Here is an 8,392-nt window from a genome sequence, read left to right as displayed (position 1 = left end):
TCACACACAACATCGCCATGTACTGCACACCACGAAATTGACTTATTTACTCTAGATACTGTATTTAGGTGCTCTGTCTGTGTTCATTTGTAGGTGTGTGTGGTGTATGTTTCTCTGTGTGCCTGTTGTGTGTGTGTGTGGTGTGTGTGTGTGCTTTGTGACTGAGTACAGATGTAGGATCTTCATTTGATCACCCTGTTGCAGGATAACATTAAACTTGGGCATTTTAAACTTATTGTGTACAGTATTTGAGGTTTAAAAACGCTTCTGAAGTTTGTAATTTCCACTTTGAAATGTCAGACTTGGTTTATCAACCCCTACAAAAATGTCCCTTCATTATAATTCACATTTCCTGTTGCTGCAAAATTATTTTCCTGCTGTAGGGAACTGGCTCAAATTAAGATCCTACATCTGTACGTTTACATAGTTATCTATTCAATACCACACCTCTCCTGAAATGAATGCCCTACTGTAACTGTTGGATGGAAAGAGAGAGAGAGGTATCCAAGTCTCCTTTCGGGTGCAACTGGGTGCAACTCAGTCAGTGGCAGTAGCCGCTAGGAGGGGAGAATGGAAATAAGGTTCAGTATTAGCTAGCCATGGAGCTTAAACAGAGATTCACATGTCACAAGGGCCTCACCCTCATTGTAACAGGGTGGCACTTCTTCAACTCAAACTATTTTAATTGCAATTATCAAGCAAACACAATATGCCTCATTATTAATAGTCCCTTATATGCAGTATATAGCCACACACTGTGGTATGTTATTTAAAACGGTTGTGTATATTGGATTATATTCCTGCACTAGATTGTCTGGTATTTGTGCCTAATTGGAAGAGTTATGAATATGCAACACATGCCTCAGAACAGAAGTGAAGTGAGAGAAAGTTAAGTTTTGTAATAAGTCTGAAGAAAATGGGGGAAAAATGTCTATATAGTAATATTGGAAGCATGTGGGTTGATATATAGTAATATTGGAAGCATGTGGGTTGATATATAGTAATACTGGAAGCATGTGGGTTGATATATAGTAATACTGGAAGCATGTGGGTTGACATATAGTAATATTGGAAGCATGTGGGTTGATATATAGTAATATTGGAAGCATGTGGGTTGATATATAGTAATACGAGAAGCATGTGGGTTGATATATAGTAATATTGGAAGCATGTGGGTTGATATATAGTAATATTGGAAGCATGTGGGTTGATATATAGTAATACGAGAAGCATGTGGGTTGATATATAGTAATATTGGAAGCATGTGGGTTGACATATAGTAATATTGGAAGCATGTGGGTTGATATATAGTAATATTGGAAGCATGTGGGTTGATATATAGTAATATTGGAAGCATGTGGGTTGATATGTAGTAATATTGGAAGCATGTGGGTTGACATATAGTAATATTGGAAGCATGTGGGTTGACATATAGTAATATTGGAAGCATGTGGGTTGGCATATAGTAATATTGGAAGCATGTGGGTTGATATATAGTAATATTGGAAGCATGTGGGTTGACATATAGTAATATTGGAAGCATGTGGGTTGACATATAGTAATATTGGAAGTATGTGGGTTGACATATAGTAATATTGGAAGCATGTGGGTTGATATATAGTAATATTGGAAGCATGTGGGTTGACATATAGTCATATTGGAAGCATGTGGGTTGACATATAGTCATATTGGAAGCATGTGGGTTGACATATAGTAATGTATGCACCAGTGTAATGAAGGATTCTGCCTCCTCCCTTTGGGTTTCAGCAGGCCTTGTTAGGAGACATTTTGAAACCATACCTGAACTGAATATGTTTTAAAGATATAATTATAGGTAGGAAAAAGAGGACCTATTTTCAGACCTCTAACAAATCATTTTTCCCATTATACAAGGTAAAGGTGTTAATGACGGCTTGTCTTTTTGATTTTGCCGTATGAATTATGAAACAGCTGTATCATTGGAAGTACAGTTAATAGGTGAATTTCAAATAGCCAATCTGTTGAAAAAAAGGTATGGATATCCAATTTAAATTGTTCTTGCCGAGACAAAGTTCCAGTGCAATAATCAACGTAGGGAAGTGTGTTCCTATTCTAACCTGTATACTGGGCCAACGTTGACAAGTTTAAATAGTCTTAACCTTCCTCAGTAGGGGTGGAGATTTAGGGCGTCAATTGGCTATTCTGAAAATGGCAAATTTGGGACTGCTTTCCCTCCCAGGCACAGTCGTTTAACAGGTGGCTCCTGTAGACAATATATTGCCATACATAAGCACACTGACTTCTGTGACAAGTTAATTTGAATCAGTTGTCAGCGATGTCCCTACACTTAGAAAAAAAGGTGCTATCTATACTGAACAAAAATATAAACACAACGTAAAGTGAGCTGAAATAAAAGATCCCCAAAATTTTCCATATGCACAAAACGCTTATTTCTCTCACATTTTGTGCACACATTTGTTTACATCCCTGTTAGTGAGCATTTCTCCTTTGCCAAGATAATCCTTCCACCTGGACAGGTGTGGCATATCAAGAAGGTGATTAAACGGCATGATTATTACACAGGTGCACCTTGTGCTGGGGACAATAAAAGGCCACTCTACAATGTGCAGTTTTGTCACACAACACAATGCCACAGAAGTTTTGAGGGAGTGTGCAATAGGCATGGTGACTGCAGGAATGTCCACCAGAGTTCTTGCCAGAGAATTTAAGGTTAATTTCTTTACCATAAGCCACCTCTAAAAAATGTGGGAGAATTTGTCAGTACGTCCAAACGGCCTCACAACCGCAGACCAGGAGTATGGTGTCGCGTGGGCGAGCGATTTGCTGATATCAACGTTGTGAACAGAGTTCCCCATGGTGGCGGTGGGGTTATGGTATGGGCAGGCATAAGCTATGGACAACGAACAGAATTGTATTTTATCGATGTCAATTTAAATGCACAGAGATAGTGTGATGAGATCCTGAGGTCCATTGTCGTACCATTAATCCACCGCCATCACCTCATGTTTCAGCAGGATAATGCACAGCCCCATGTCACAAGGATCTGTACACAATTCCTGGGAGCTGAAAATATCCCAGATATTCCATGGCCTGCATACTCACCATGTCACCCATTGCGCATGTTTGGGATGCTCTGGATAGACGAGTATGAAAGCGTGTTCCAGTTCCCGCAAATATCCAGCAACTTCACACAGCCATTGAAGAGGAGTGGGACAACATTCCCCAGGCCACAATCAACAGCCTGACACATCTCCTATGTGAAGGAGATGTGTCGCGCTGCATAAGCCAACCAGATACTGACTGGTATTCTGATCTACGCCCATACTTTCTTTAAAGGTATCTGTGACCAACAGATGCATATCTGTATTCCCAGTTATGTGAAATCCATAGATTAGGGCCGAATGAATTTATTTAAATTGACTGATTTCCTTATATGAACTGTAACTTAGTAAAATCTTTGAAATTGTTACATGTTGCGTTTACATTTTGGGGTTCAGTGTAGAACCTGAAAGGGTTCTTCAGATGTCCCCATAGGAGAACACTTTGAAGAACCCTTTTGGAACCCTTTTTTTCTAAGAGTGTAGTTGGATGGTATTGGTCATTGTCTAGGGTTATGGCCTTCTGGCACCTGGTCAGAGTAGGGAAGAAGAGGAACAGTAGAGGAACAAGAACAGTTTTGCAGATGTAAATGGAAGGAAAGAAGTTGTGCATCCACTGCGGAGGCCATGGGGCTGTTCATTTATAATGCATTACATACTGTACATCAGTAATGGAGGTGATTGTTTTGGGGTTATGGATGTGTTCTCCTTCGTTATGTTGTCTCTGCAATTATGAGCTCACATACTGTATCATAGCTTGCTGCAGCCTGCTCTTTAAATGCATGTGGATCATCTTGACGTGAAAGGCTCACGAACGGCTGGTGATGATGATGACTGATTGCTGTTGGAAAGAAAACAAAGAGATCTGTTCCAACGCCCCGCTGTCTTGTGGAGAACACAGGCAGCCTGAGAGATGCATGAGGCTTCTGTGACTAATAGAGTAGCAGAGACAGAATGGCTTCTAATGGAGGTGTTAATGACCATGTTGCTTAAAGGTTACTTTGGAGTGGTGTTTTCACTCTTCCCTCCATCTCCCTCTTCGTCCTTATTTAGTTTTCTTATTATTCTCCCTCTTCCCGGCCGTGCAACCCTGCAACTGCAGCGTCCGACAGATCAAGGCATGTCAGAGTGAGTGGAGAAAGAAAGAGACAGATAGGGAGAGAGAAAGATGGTAAAATGGGAGAGAGAAAGGGATATAAAGGAAAGAGAGTTCCTGGAATCAGGGAGTGGTCTCCCCAGGGCCGCCCATCAGGACGTTGACTTGAAGGGACTTTGCTTGGCGAGCTTCAAGCACCTCTGACACGCACGCTCATTTCCATTCGCTTTTATCAAATATGAAAATTCAGGGACCCCCGCTCTTCATCGCGCCCCAAAAGACCCAAACACAGTGGAAATAGCAGAGAGAAGAAGTCGTTTTTAAAAAAGTGAGGAGTTTTTTTCGTAAAGAAGAGGAGGGTTGTTAGCTTTCATGATAATTCTGTCTGTGCTTCCCCTTGTCTGTTGGCTCAGCTCAGGGGTGGGTCTCATTTGAGATTGGTTGTACATTTCTTTTTGCACCCTGGCAGACCAGACCACACTGTTGTCTTCTCCACTGGAGATGGACTTCTGTTTGTTAAGATATTTTTCTTATTTTTCTGCAGCCTTTGTTGAGGAGTGAAAAAGGATGAATGTCCTTCACTCGTCCCCTGGTCACGACGTGGGAAGTCATCCGGAGTGGCTTCATAAAGTGGGATGAAATATGCAGGAAGAGGGGAAACATTAAGAGTTTTAATTTGGCTGGAATGGTTTCTCCACACGTGCACTGGGCACCTGGGATGAAGATTAGAGAGGGGGGGGGCTGATACATGTCATCCATCTTGACTGTTGATGAGCGCTGTCCTTCCCTTTTTCATTGGAATGAAATATGTGTGAGGAGAGGGCATTTGTTAAAAACCCACTTATTCTACAAATTCTTTGTTCCTGATCATTTCACATCAGAACTACTCTTTGCTCGTCATTTCAAATAGGATATGGTCCAATTATACATTTTTAGTACCCTAAATATCAGTCATATTACATTCAATTACCTCATCACTTGTTACAGATGAAAAGTGATGCACGATTCTCTGAAACTCCTCAGAATAGTCTCCAACCAGACATTGCAATATTAACCAGCCTCTGTATGTAAAGGGCCAGCAAACTATTAACCAAATGGTTTTCCTACCAATGGATGTGAGTTGTAGCTATATCAGATCTTGATCTGCACTTTGTCGTTTGTAGAGATTTGATATCTGCATTGTTTTGGACAGTTGGCTTTTGACTGTAGAGGTCTGTCAGGTTAGAGCCTGAGAGAGAAGGGAAGAGAAGGGAAGGGAAACTGCTGTGTTTGGGTGCTGTGATCTGTTTCTGAAACGCCTCGGGTCTGCTGAAAACACAGATCCAGACTGCAGTTAACCCTTTCATGCGTGAGTTCCAAATATCTCTAACGGTCGCCCCAGCGTGAGTTTTTTTATGCACGTGATATTAGAACGTTCTCTCCATTCCAGAATGTGTTTGTTATGTAACAGTACATTTCATCCGCGCTGCCCTCAAACAAAAGCACGCAGCCTGTTTTTATTTGTCAATTTTAAATTATTTCTAACAAGTTTTTTATTTTCTAATAACAGTTTGAAATGAGGTGTGTTCCGCCTCATTCATTCACATAAAAGTAGTCATTTTTACTTTTGCGGACCAATTAATTTTTTTGACATTTCTGACCCGGACAAAATTCCCCAAACACTTCTCAATTGTTTGTGCAGGACATTTACTCATCTGCCGTCCTGCATACGCGTGTTCATATTATTCCACCTGTCGCCTGCATCGAAATCAAAGTTGTTTTCGTTACCAATAATACCTTTGGAAATGTGTGCGTTTCTATCAAAGTGCCTTATTACGTTATAATAGTTTCTGCATGTCGTGTTATGTCGTTTCTACTGTAGCATCATGTTTTTGTGTATATTCCTTATAACCGCGGACACGCGATGTAACGTTACTCATTTCATAACATTTATGGTGTTATACTCAATGCTTAGGTAGCTAGCTACATTCTCCTATTAGCTCTGGAAAACAATGCTAATTGCGTCAGGGAAGTATTAGCATGTGTTGTATTTTGAAGCTACCCTGGCCTTATGACTCCCAAGTGGCACAGCGTCTCAGTGCTAGAGGCGTCACTCCAGACACCCATCTTCAAATCAAGACTGCGTTTCTATCAAAGTAAGTGCCTAATTACGTTATTGTGTCGTGTTATACCGTTTCTACTATAGCTCACTGTGTGAATGGAGCATAATATATTTGTATATATTCCTTATAACCGCGGACACGCGAGGTAACGTTACTCACCTTTTATGGTGTTATATTCAATCGTGCTTATGTAGCTAGTTACATTATTCTATTAGTTCTGTAAAACAATGCTAAATGCGTCAGAAGTATTGGCATGTTGTATTTTGACGCTACCCTGGAAAAATTGAAAAATATCTTATACCACTTGGTCGTTTTCTGAGTGCATTCCACAAAGCTGTTTATCATCCACTGCCCCCATTTAGAGGTAATAGTCAAGCACGCAGTCTGGTTTCATGTTTCTCTGTCTGGTTTGTTTCTCTCTCCCGTCAGGTGGTCCACCTTCCCTGTGGCCGACATGGTTGCTGTATGGACAGTGGAGAGGACATGGACGTCTCGTTTGTCATGCCACTTTACTGCCAGCTGTTAACATTTCTTATTTTGTATAACGGGTCATTTAGGATGGTAGTAGCGTTGATGAAATGCAGTCATAGCAGCAGAACTAGAAAGCAGTCTTTACTGTCACCAGGAATGTATACATTTCACTAATTGTGGTTGTCCCCCACTCCTGGCTCTCTCTTATCCTGTAGCTCCAAGGCATAGCGATTGGTCTCTACTATGTCTCCCACCAGCTCCTCTGTCAGAAACAACTTGAAGCACTCTGCCTCAGTTGGAAATGGCAAGGGGCGTTGCACTCCAGACTGGGACTCATCAAAGCAAACAGCAGGGCCAGGAGGGGTGAAACAGCAGGGCCAGGAGGGGTGAAATGACTGGTGGCCTTCCAGCTACCACAGAACTCCTGTACTTCATCCACTGTTGGTATGCCTCCATCACCACCAGCATCTTCAAAGGGAACTGGGACTTTGTCAGTGGACAAGGGAAATTCTGATTCAGGGTTCTCAATGGCTACAAGGTTGGGGGGCAGCTCCTCACTGTCACTGTCAGAATCTGATTCCTGACTTTCATACTCAGATTCATTGTCAGAATTTTAAAAAATCTCCAGAATTTCCACATTTGTTTGTTGTCTCCTTTTGAAAGACATTGCTAATGCTTCAGCTCATCTCACTAGCTACATTTACATTTACATTACATTACAGCTACATACATAAACAACAACACTGAATGGTTTAGAGTGAGAGGGTACGTGGTTGACTGCCGGCACGCGCCACTTGTATCAATAAATCACTATCAGAAAATGTTTTGTGTGGCAATTATTTGTGTATTTACGGTTTTATTCACATGTTTTCAAATCTAGGTGACAAATCATGCATTCCGATTCTTGCACAGATTGTAATGGGCACATATTATGTGTGTAAAATACTTTTTTGAAGGTTGTACTGATTATGATGAGCTAAGCTAATTCCAGCTGTGTAGTCATGTTTGTTGACGTTCAATGCATTCTGGGTTCACGTAATCGTCTGTTTGACCAAAGATGTTATAACAAAATGAGGTGAGTAAGAGTTCACTCGTTTTTTGAGGACTTCCGGAAATGAATGGTGGGATGTGAACGACGGTAGACGACACACCCCTTCAACATGCATACTATAAACAGACCAAACTCATCTCGTCTTCTCTTATTATCTTCGGTTTCTGTGAGGAAAAAAAATGCATGGCTGCGCGCTGAAACTAATCGTCGGATTACTTTCGATTTCTAAAAAGTGCTTTACCTAATTATTTCGATCAATGGTGTGCTCACCCGTGATGTGATTAATTATACATGGTAATTGCTATTAGCTAATTCATATTGTAGTTTATGTCAGCCGAGAGTTAGAAAATATAACTGCTTGTGTTGGGTCAATCTTTCCTCAGCGCTAGGACAAATGTAGCCTACATTTTTCCGGTTAGGATGATTGTGTTATGCTATATATTCTTCTGTGAATATCTGAACATTGAATCCAAAAATAAACTGCTCACATTCTGGACATAACTTTGTAAGGACTGTGTTTGTGTAAATAGTTTCTGAAAAAAGTGTGGCCAGCTCAAACGCTGATTGTTGCGTC

The 8,392-nt window shown here is 40.9% G+C and overlaps 1 long non-coding RNA gene across 1 annotated transcript; it reads left to right on the top strand.

Moving 5' to 3' along the window:
* The first annotated feature begins 5,635 nt into the window (after nucleotides 1-5,635).
* LOC139563044 (uncharacterized) lies at nucleotides 5,636-7,588 on the top strand. Its single transcript, XR_011672480.1, has 2 exons — nucleotides 5,636-6,329; nucleotides 6,726-7,588. It is a non-coding gene; the product is annotated as an uncharacterized lncRNA (long non-coding RNA).
* Nucleotides 7,589-8,392: the final 804 nt, after the last annotated feature.

This window comes from Salvelinus alpinus, chromosome 33, assembly GCF_045679555.1.
Source record: "Salvelinus alpinus chromosome 33, SLU_Salpinus.1, whole genome shotgun sequence".
Classification (NCBI taxonomy): domain Eukaryota; kingdom Metazoa; phylum Chordata; class Actinopteri; order Salmoniformes; family Salmonidae; genus Salvelinus; species Salvelinus alpinus.
Note: the sequence above shows the minus strand (reverse complement) of the source record. Positions and strands in the feature narration are given on the sequence as shown.